Genomic DNA, 8587 nt, shown 5'->3' on the forward strand with positions numbered 1-8587 from the left:
ATCAGGAAATGGGCTTCCCTTTTCACTCTTTTTCTTGAGAAATTTCAAGATGCCACTGTTGGTTTTGACGTAACTTAGGATTTCATTTTCGGCCTATTTCCTTTTTTGTCTGCTTGTCCCACTCTACAATCCCCATTCAGGCCTTTTTTCTAGCTGTAAACAGTTCAGGGCCGGCTGATGCCGTTTGGTTTTAATTGGAAACTGTCTTTAAATTTTGAGGTGATCTGTGTGCATGCGTACTAGAATCCTTTCGAGGGTGGGGCTGGGGTGTCCACTAGCTCAGGTACCCCTATAGTCACCAAAATGGAGGTGCTCAGACAGCAAGGGACCAATAAACAGCTACCAAAAGAAAAGAATGTCCACACCTTTATCTCCGCAGTTCTGCCAGGCGTCTCTGGCTGATTCAATCCTTTCTCCGTTTGGTCTCACTCAACATGGCGGCTCCTGGAGCAGCTGAGCATGCTGGACTAGAAAGCAATGGATTTCTTGCTTCTGCCACAAATTCTCCCAACTGTAAGCCTTCCGACCTTCTAAATATTCCTTTATATGTGGTTCAGAGTTCTGGGACCATCCCCTGCTGCTTGGCCGGGTATTCTGTGTTGTTGCTGACAGAGCTCCTTACTGCACTTCCACCCGATCTGCTATCTTGTTTTTCTCAAGAAAATCAGTTTTGCATTCAACCAATAGTATTTTGTTTCATTGCAATCATTGCAAACACTTCCATGCACGATCAGTTAACAGTATCTGCCTCTATTCCCTTTTCTTTTTTTTTTTTTTAATGTACGCAGGAATATGTAATCTTTTAAACAACCAAATGGCACATTTTGCAAGCCAGCCTCCTGCCCACTGGCACACAGCCTTTCTCTTTCTGTGAGTCTTGAGTCCTCAGCTGCTCTATCTTCCATGCCATCACCTCTTTCTTGGTCTCTGGAGTCACTGCTTCTCTGAAACTAAACTCCCTCTTGAAAACTTGTAACTCAGCCACTTTGTGCCTTTATAGCCCCCTATTTTAGGTAGCTAACGTCTAAGTTACCTGTCTTTGTCAACCTTGTGTACTGAGGGGATAGGCTTGACCCTTGATGTGAAGACTCCTTTCCTCTCAGTTATCTTGAACACTTTAAATTAAGAGGCCTATTGCAGCAGTGCTGCCATATGCAATATGTGGTTTGATTGTTAAGTTGTTAGGCTATTAGGTGTATTAATAGTTCATTTCTTTTTATTGTTGAGTAATATTCCATGCTTTGGATGGACCCATTGAAGGACATCTATCCTGCCCCCCCCCAATTTTTGGCAACTAATAATTGTATACAGATCATTATGTGAACATAAATATTCATTCTCAGGAATAAATGTCCAAGAGTACATACAGGTCCTACAAGGGTAAATTCAAAAGTGTTGTTACTTGGGTTTCAGTTCACACATGCATGAGCTTATTCCAAATAAAATGTGTTTAATATGTGTCTGCAGTCAGAGAATGGTTGCAGACAAGTTTTCTCAGTAATACACTGGCTTTAGTCTTGTTAGGATGCCATCAAGATAAAGAATACTTATTGTGTCATGGAAAAAATTTATTTTGAGGTCAGGACTAATACAAAATTTTTAACAACACTCAAGTGGACATCTTCCCAAATCATTGAAGCTTTGCAGAAACTTTACAGCTGCCCCACATAAAACAAAAATTTTTAGATAGATCACGTGTTTTAAGGAAGTTTAGAAAGATCTGAAAGATGAACCAAAAGAGGGAAAGAAACTGCGGCTGAAGTTCAGAAAGTAGTGAAAAATTACCATTGGTGAGAGCTACTAAAGTTGGGGGTATCACATGTTTGGTATTTTCAATTGTAAGCGAACATCTTGATCTCAGCAAGCTTTTGGCTCAAGTCTTTTATGAAAGGTTGAAGCTAATGGAGATGATTTTATCGAATAAATAATAACTGATGAAAAGTCTTAGATTTTACCAATATGATTCAGAGATCAAGGTCCAATCAAAAGTGGCTTCAGATGGGATCTACTATGTCGTCAGTTCAATTCAATGCAGAGTGTTCAGGAATAATATCAAATGTTTAACAAAACTCAAATTTTGTTATTTTCAGGTTACGGCGATTTAAAAAAATTTTTGAATTTCAAAAGAGTAATTTTGCTAGATTTTTTCGAAGGACACAGGACGAGTAACATGAGAATCCGTGGGCTGAGTGATACTTGCTTGTCAATAATACTCGTTTTCACACGAGATGAATAAAACTGCAATAGGCTCAGTATTTCTTACCGTTGCCCACACGACATTGTTCTCAAGGAAACGTTCCTGGTAGTTTTGGGCAAAGATCACGTTAGGGATTGCAATTCAAGAAATCACTCGGGCAAAGAGCGCTCCTTACTCAGTCCCTCGCTACCCTCTGGCTATTTGTCTCGTCTTGGGGACTGTGGTCTTGTGTACAAGAGCCTCTATCAACACTGAGAGTAAGTCTTGAGAATTCTCGAACAGTGCTTCTTATGTTAAATAAAGGAAATCATGAAGTAGTTCTAACGCGGGGACGATCTAGTGTTCAGAAGTCTGAAAAAATGGCGACTTTCGAAAAACGCTCGAGGGTAAAGTCATCTACTTCACATCATAGGATTTATGGCCCCAACCTATCACAGTGTCCCTGGTGGTCTAGTGGTTAGGATTCGGCGCTCTCACCGCCGCGGCCCGGGTTCGATTCCCGGTCAGGGAATGGGAGTTTTATTTCCTCCTCGTTTTAATAATTAACCCTATTTCTGTGAACTAGTCTCTCATTTCTACCTCATAACCAAATACATAATATATTGAAAAGGAAAAATAGCGCTCGTAAACTGTTGACTAGCAGTTTTTTTGTTTTAAAAAACAGAAAATGGAATCAAACTGTTACACTGAAATCATCCCATAGAATTTCGAGTCACCCCGACTGAGTCAGTGACATTCCAGGTAGCACGTTTTATCACTTGCCCTACAAAAACACCATGCTATCAAATGCTGTTCTTTTAAACTAAGGATATCTTTTAAACACATTTCAATGCAAATAAAGACTTTTAAGAAACATCTGATTTTAATTCAATTAAATTCTTTAGGTTTTGAAAAATATATTCTCATGGCACAGGATTCAAATATTCAAAGAACATAATTGATACACCTCTACCATCTAGTTTCTCTTTAATGGGGTAAAAAATGCTGTTAAGTTCCCTAAGTATAATGTTGGAGATATTTTATGCAAATACAAGTAAATGCATACATATGTATATAAATATGTTCCCTCCCTCTTGCACAAGTATTTGCTCTTTGGCGTTTTCATTTACTATATTTTGGAAATAGGTCCAGATGAGTACATGAAGAAATTCCTCATTCTTTCTTTTGGCTCATAGCAGTCCATTGAATGAATATTCATAATTAATTTAACTGATGGGCAATTAGGTTATTTCACACCTTCTACTGTTATAAACAATGTTGCCATAAATGGTCTTGTACATACATAATTTCGTGCATGTGTGACACAAACGTACAAGAATTGAAGTGCTAGTTCAAAAGGTATGTATATTTGTTGGATGGATGTTGCCAATTTGCCCTCCATAAAGGTTGAACCAATTGACACTCATATAAGCAATGTACAATTTAAATATGATTTTGAAATAAAAATCCATGTAGTTTTATATCAAAATTGATTTAATCACTGCTATTTCTGAGCATTTAGTCCCCCGCATCTTCTCTTTCCCAAACAAAATGTTGGCTTTGCAAATAACACTTTGACGCCTTTCTTGTTGATAAATCTGTGTTTATTCATGGATAGTTCCTTAGACTAAATTCATAGAAATGGAATTACTAGCTCATTTGTTGTTAATTGCTCTGGAGTTAGTTTATGGCGATTTATATGTTTAACAGGATGAAAAGTTGTCAGGTCTGGTGCCCTCTTCATGTTCGTTGGTATGTTTGACTCCATTGTTTCAGCAGTTGTACCAATTATATACCAAATAGATTAATAATTAAATTAAAGAACTGAAACTACTTAAAAACTACAAGAAAAAAGAGTATACTATCTACTCTTGATCTGAAGAATGTCTTTTTCAAGATTAAAGCAAAGACAGAAACTATAAAGGATAAATCTGATAAATCAAACTATATAAAAACTGAAAACTTCTACCCATTTAAGAATTTCATAAATGATATTAAAAGGCAAATGATAAACTGGTGTATAAAACCATAAATATCCAATATAAAAATAGGCAAGCCACTTGACTTAGTAAGTCTCAAAAGTAACTCAAGTAATTGATAAGCTTTTCAGAAATGATCAGCCTCAATAATAATAATAGTAATGAATGCGAATTAAAATTAGTCTTTATATTTTTATCTTGTATTTTGGCAAAAATGGAAAGAATGATGAGATCCACTTTATATATGTAATTTGGCAATATTTAGTGACTAGTAAAACTTGATAATACTTTTCCATACAGGCATTTGACAATATGTATCCAAAAGTTAAAATGTACATATCTTTTCAATTGCAATTTTACTTTTAAGTGTTTAATACTATAAGGAAATTCCCTGTAATGTGTATGTGTAAACAAAGATGACTACAGTAGAGCCTCAACTCGTCCACTGGATTTCAGAGATCTTAAAGCGACGATAGAAAAAAACTAGAACTGATTTTCTTGAAAGCAGTGAAACAACAGGAAAACACTACAATATTTTTCAATGTTATTCAAAGAAAATCCTCAAGAGAGCTCCTTTTCCCTTTGTTCGTGATCTAAAATTCTTTTAACATAAATCTCAAATTTTGCTTGGCAAATTTGAAGAAGTGACCCTCATGTAGAAATCAGCAAGTTCTACTGGTACCGGCGTTGGTGGTATAGTGGTGAGCATAGCTGCCTTCCAAGCAGTTGACCCGGGTTCGATTCCCGGCCAACGCAACTGTAGTTTTACACCTTAGTACAAAAATTTTGGAGAGACCTTTTAGTTTCAGCAAAGCGGGATCCCAAAAAACGATCCAAAGGGCTTTGGGCTACTTTTGTTCGCCGACATCCTAATCCCCGGAGGTGGGTTTCTGAGCGCTAGCCTCCGGATTCTTGTAGCTGCAGACCCGGAATACAGTCCATCTATTAAATAGACTGGACCGCTGGCGTTGCACGAATTTAAGATAATTATCCTTTTGTAAATTTTAGGAAAGTGTCTGAAATAGATCCCTGATTTTCTGAATCCACGGAGATGTCTTTGATTTACCGAAGAATCAACATAGGGAAGTCGGCTCAAGGGCCAACAGTTCCTGTGAGGGAAATAAGGGAAAATCATCAGAAGGGGACCTTTTCTCTCCCGAAGCCATCATTCGGGAGACAGAAACTTCAGTTCTAGGCCACAAAGGCTGAAGATAAACGTGAATGTCCTTCTGGACTGCTCCTCGTAATCCGAGAGGAGACTGTCTGATTGTTCCGAGAAGAAAAACCGAAGAAAGAAAGGATGTGGCGAGGCGACCAGGGACTGCAAATACAGTCTCTCCTCTCAAGACAGGACCTGGACACCCTCTAGGTATAGTCTCAGAATCAGACTCAGTTATCAGGGCTTTGAAGTGGCAGAGCGGAAACATTGTTTAGGATTTTGACTCCTGAAAACCATACGAGCTGGGCAAAAACAATAGTAACACACAAATACAAAACAGGTGAACACTGTCGAGTGCTGGTGTTTTTATTTAAAAGGATATTAAATCAAAAAGCAGCACGCTGTTTGGCGATTAGCTAGCCGTGATCGTATAGTGGTTAGTACTCTGCGTTGTGGCCGCAGCAACCTCGGTTCGAATCCGAGTCACGGCACGTAGTAACACCTCACTTCCCTAACGCTGTATTTTAGAGGTTATAATCCTGCTTTTGCTGGAGGCAGTCTCTCAGAAATGCCGCTAAGGAGTTGATCTAATTCTTTACACCAATTCACAAAGAGAGACTATCAGGGTTGTAAAGGACAGACTTCTCTGATTTACACGTGAGAACCCAGAGCTCATCACCTCTTTAAGAAGTTGCAAATCTGAACCGTTTGGGGAGAGGAATCAAGGATCCCTCGAGCACTTACGCCCGAGGTTCGGAATCCAATCCAGTTTTAAATCGCGGTGGGACCTCTACATTCACTGAATGTACTTTTTTATGCAGGCCACAGAAATTTTAGTATTTTGAACAAACTAGTGTCCCCCAGTAAATAATAAACTGAACCTTTTTCTTAACAAAGCGGCATCCTCTCCCTTATAACCCTTCCTTCTTCATGACGGCTTAGGGGAGAAAAAAGACTGGGAAGAAGGCAGCTTGGACGGCAGCATCAGGTCCAGGCAGCAAGAGTTTACGCTCTCCTGCTCCTCGCGGTTTGCGGTACTCGTCCACTTTCCGATTTTACAGAGCCGAGAGTCTCAGAAACCGTATTCTCAGAGTGGGCCATACCAGAGAAATTTGCAGAAAGATAGAGGTTTCAGGACTCTAGATTCCTGGGTCCGGTGCGTCCTCCTGACTCTAAGCAGATTTTTTGAGCCTCGGGATCCACCGGTAAAAGGTAGAGATGGCGTCCCTTAATTCGTAGACACAAAAATAACTATCGTACTGAAATTTTAACATTGATATGGGCTCGAAAGAAAATGATAATGGTGTAGGAAAAGACGTTTGGCCAGCGCCCGGCTAGCTCAGTCGGTAGAGCATGAGACTCTTAATCTCAGGGTCGTGGGTTCGAGCCCCACGTTGGGCGTGCTTCTTATATTCCATTTTTTTTTCTTAAATGTTTTATTGTGAATTACGTGATAGTTTACATGGGAGAACATTAATTTTACATTCTTATATTCCATTTTTAATTTTTTTTACTCAGAAAGCAATCGAAAAAGAGCTGGGAGTTAAGCACAACTTTAAAACTCAAGGGCTCCTGAACTAAGAACTTTCTAGACCCAGGGGAAGAGTGATGCCAAGACACGTGGAGATCTCCAAGAGAACTTCTAAATTGTCATTTGGAAGAAAGATAAGGAATGTTCTCTCGCCAAAGATTTAAAACCTCGGGAACCCTATACAGGGTCGCTGTAAATCGAAACCGACTTCACAGCACTTAGCAACATACTGTTTTTGCTGCCACTGTTACTTTTAACTTTGCCGAATGATTCCAGGAATCTCTTCCACTAGTCTTTTCAGCAATAAATAAATGAATAAATTCGGGCAGGAGAGTCCAGTGTTCCTGGTCAGTGAGATAAGAAATTCTTAATCTATGGTCGTCAAGGGCCAGGCTCCTGTGGGAGACAAAGGTGGAGGAGCCTGAGTAGATCCAAGTGTTAAATCCTGGAAACTCCGGGTTCCCCTTTCGTCCTTCCTGGACTCTCCAAGAAGCTTTGGGACGTGACCAGTAGTTTAATTGTAGCTAAATCTGCAGCTGTAATAGAGTGGACAATAGCTGTGGACTTCATGGAGAGAATACAAACTCTGCCAGCCTGCAGGGAATGCATAATTATCCCCACCTCTCATCTCCAACTAATGGCATCCCATTAGCTGCATCCAGTGGGCAAGGGAATCCTTTTATACAGGGTGCATAGAATTAGCATGAATAATGGTGAGAATGGATCTAAAGGGACAAGTGAAGAATACCCAGCACAGACCTGGAGAGAGGGAGCCGCTGAGGACTCTAAATTCATGGAAAGACAGGGGCTGAGAGCTGGTGGCCAGGAGGCAGACTTGCAGAATGTGTCCTTTGGTGGTTTAAATTAATATCTATGCCTGAGTGTTTAAAAAAAAAAGAGCTAAAATGAATAGAGAGAAATACTGTTAATTGATGGTACATGAATGGGATTATAATCATTGTAATGAAACAAAGTATACGATTTGTTGAATGTAAAACTGATGATCTGCCCTGTAAACGTCACTCAATTCACATCAATTCACAATAAAAAACTTTAAAAAAGAATACCCAGCACACACGTTTTTTTTCATTTTTAAGATTTTTGGTGTAATTTTTATCAATGGCTGCATTTTTGGTGTCAAATAGTTTGGGTTTTTTTGTTTTGTTTTGTTTTTTATTTTAAAGTTTGTATTTCCTGACTAGAAAGCTATCTATTTACCTACCTGTATGTGTTCATCTGATTCCATTTTTCTTTCACTCACATCATTATGAGCACTGAGAGACTTTTTCCACTAATCATCATCAAAGTATTTATCTTCTTGTCAGAGAATTAACATAAAGTTTTGCATTAAAATATATGTTTTAACTGGATTTCTTTTTTCACACACACAAATAATGGTAACGTTTTTGGAATTTCAAAATGCAGGATTTTAAAAAAAGTTATTTTGGATTTATATCTATGAGTTTGTTAATCAGTGAAGACTGGAAAAAGCAATGGAAAAGGGAAAGAAAATCCTGTGGAACTTCTGGATAATGATTAATTTAAAAAGTTCATAAAGACTGTGACTTCTCCCAACTTCCCAGGGGACAGGCTCTGATTGTAGATTAATTGCCTGCCTGGTGGCTTCAGCAGTCTATGGTTAACTTTGAGTCATGGGATGTGAATATGGTCTGGTTTGTCTGAAGTTTTTCATATATACTTTGTGTGTGTGTGTACATGGGTAGTTGCCTTTTTTTTTTTTT

The 8587-nt window shown here is 38.7% G+C and overlaps 4 non-coding genes across 4 annotated transcripts; all 4 read left to right on the plus strand.

Annotated features, from left to right (window-relative positions):
- The first annotated feature begins 2636 nt into the window (after window positions 1–2636).
- On the plus strand, window positions 2637–2708 carry TRNAE-CUC. The gene has a single exon. It is a non-coding gene; the product is annotated as a tRNA-Glu (tRNA).
- A 2131-nt stretch (window positions 2709–4839) lies between these two features.
- TRNAG-UCC lies at window positions 4840–4911 on the plus strand. The gene has a single exon. It is a non-coding gene; the product is annotated as a tRNA-Gly (tRNA).
- Window positions 4912–5733: 822 nt separating this feature from the next.
- Window positions 5734–5805, plus strand: TRNAH-GUG. Its single transcript has one exon. It is a non-coding gene; the product is annotated as a tRNA-His (tRNA).
- An 837-nt stretch (window positions 5806–6642) lies between these two features.
- TRNAK-CUU lies at window positions 6643–6715 on the plus strand. Its single transcript has one exon. It is a non-coding gene; the product is annotated as a tRNA-Lys (tRNA).
- Window positions 6716–8587: the final 1872 nt, after the last annotated feature.

This window comes from Chrysochloris asiatica, unplaced genomic scaffold (assembly GCF_000296735.1).
Source record: "Chrysochloris asiatica unplaced genomic scaffold, ChrAsi1.0 scaffold00042, whole genome shotgun sequence".
Classification (NCBI taxonomy): domain Eukaryota; kingdom Metazoa; phylum Chordata; class Mammalia; order Afrosoricida; family Chrysochloridae; genus Chrysochloris; species Chrysochloris asiatica.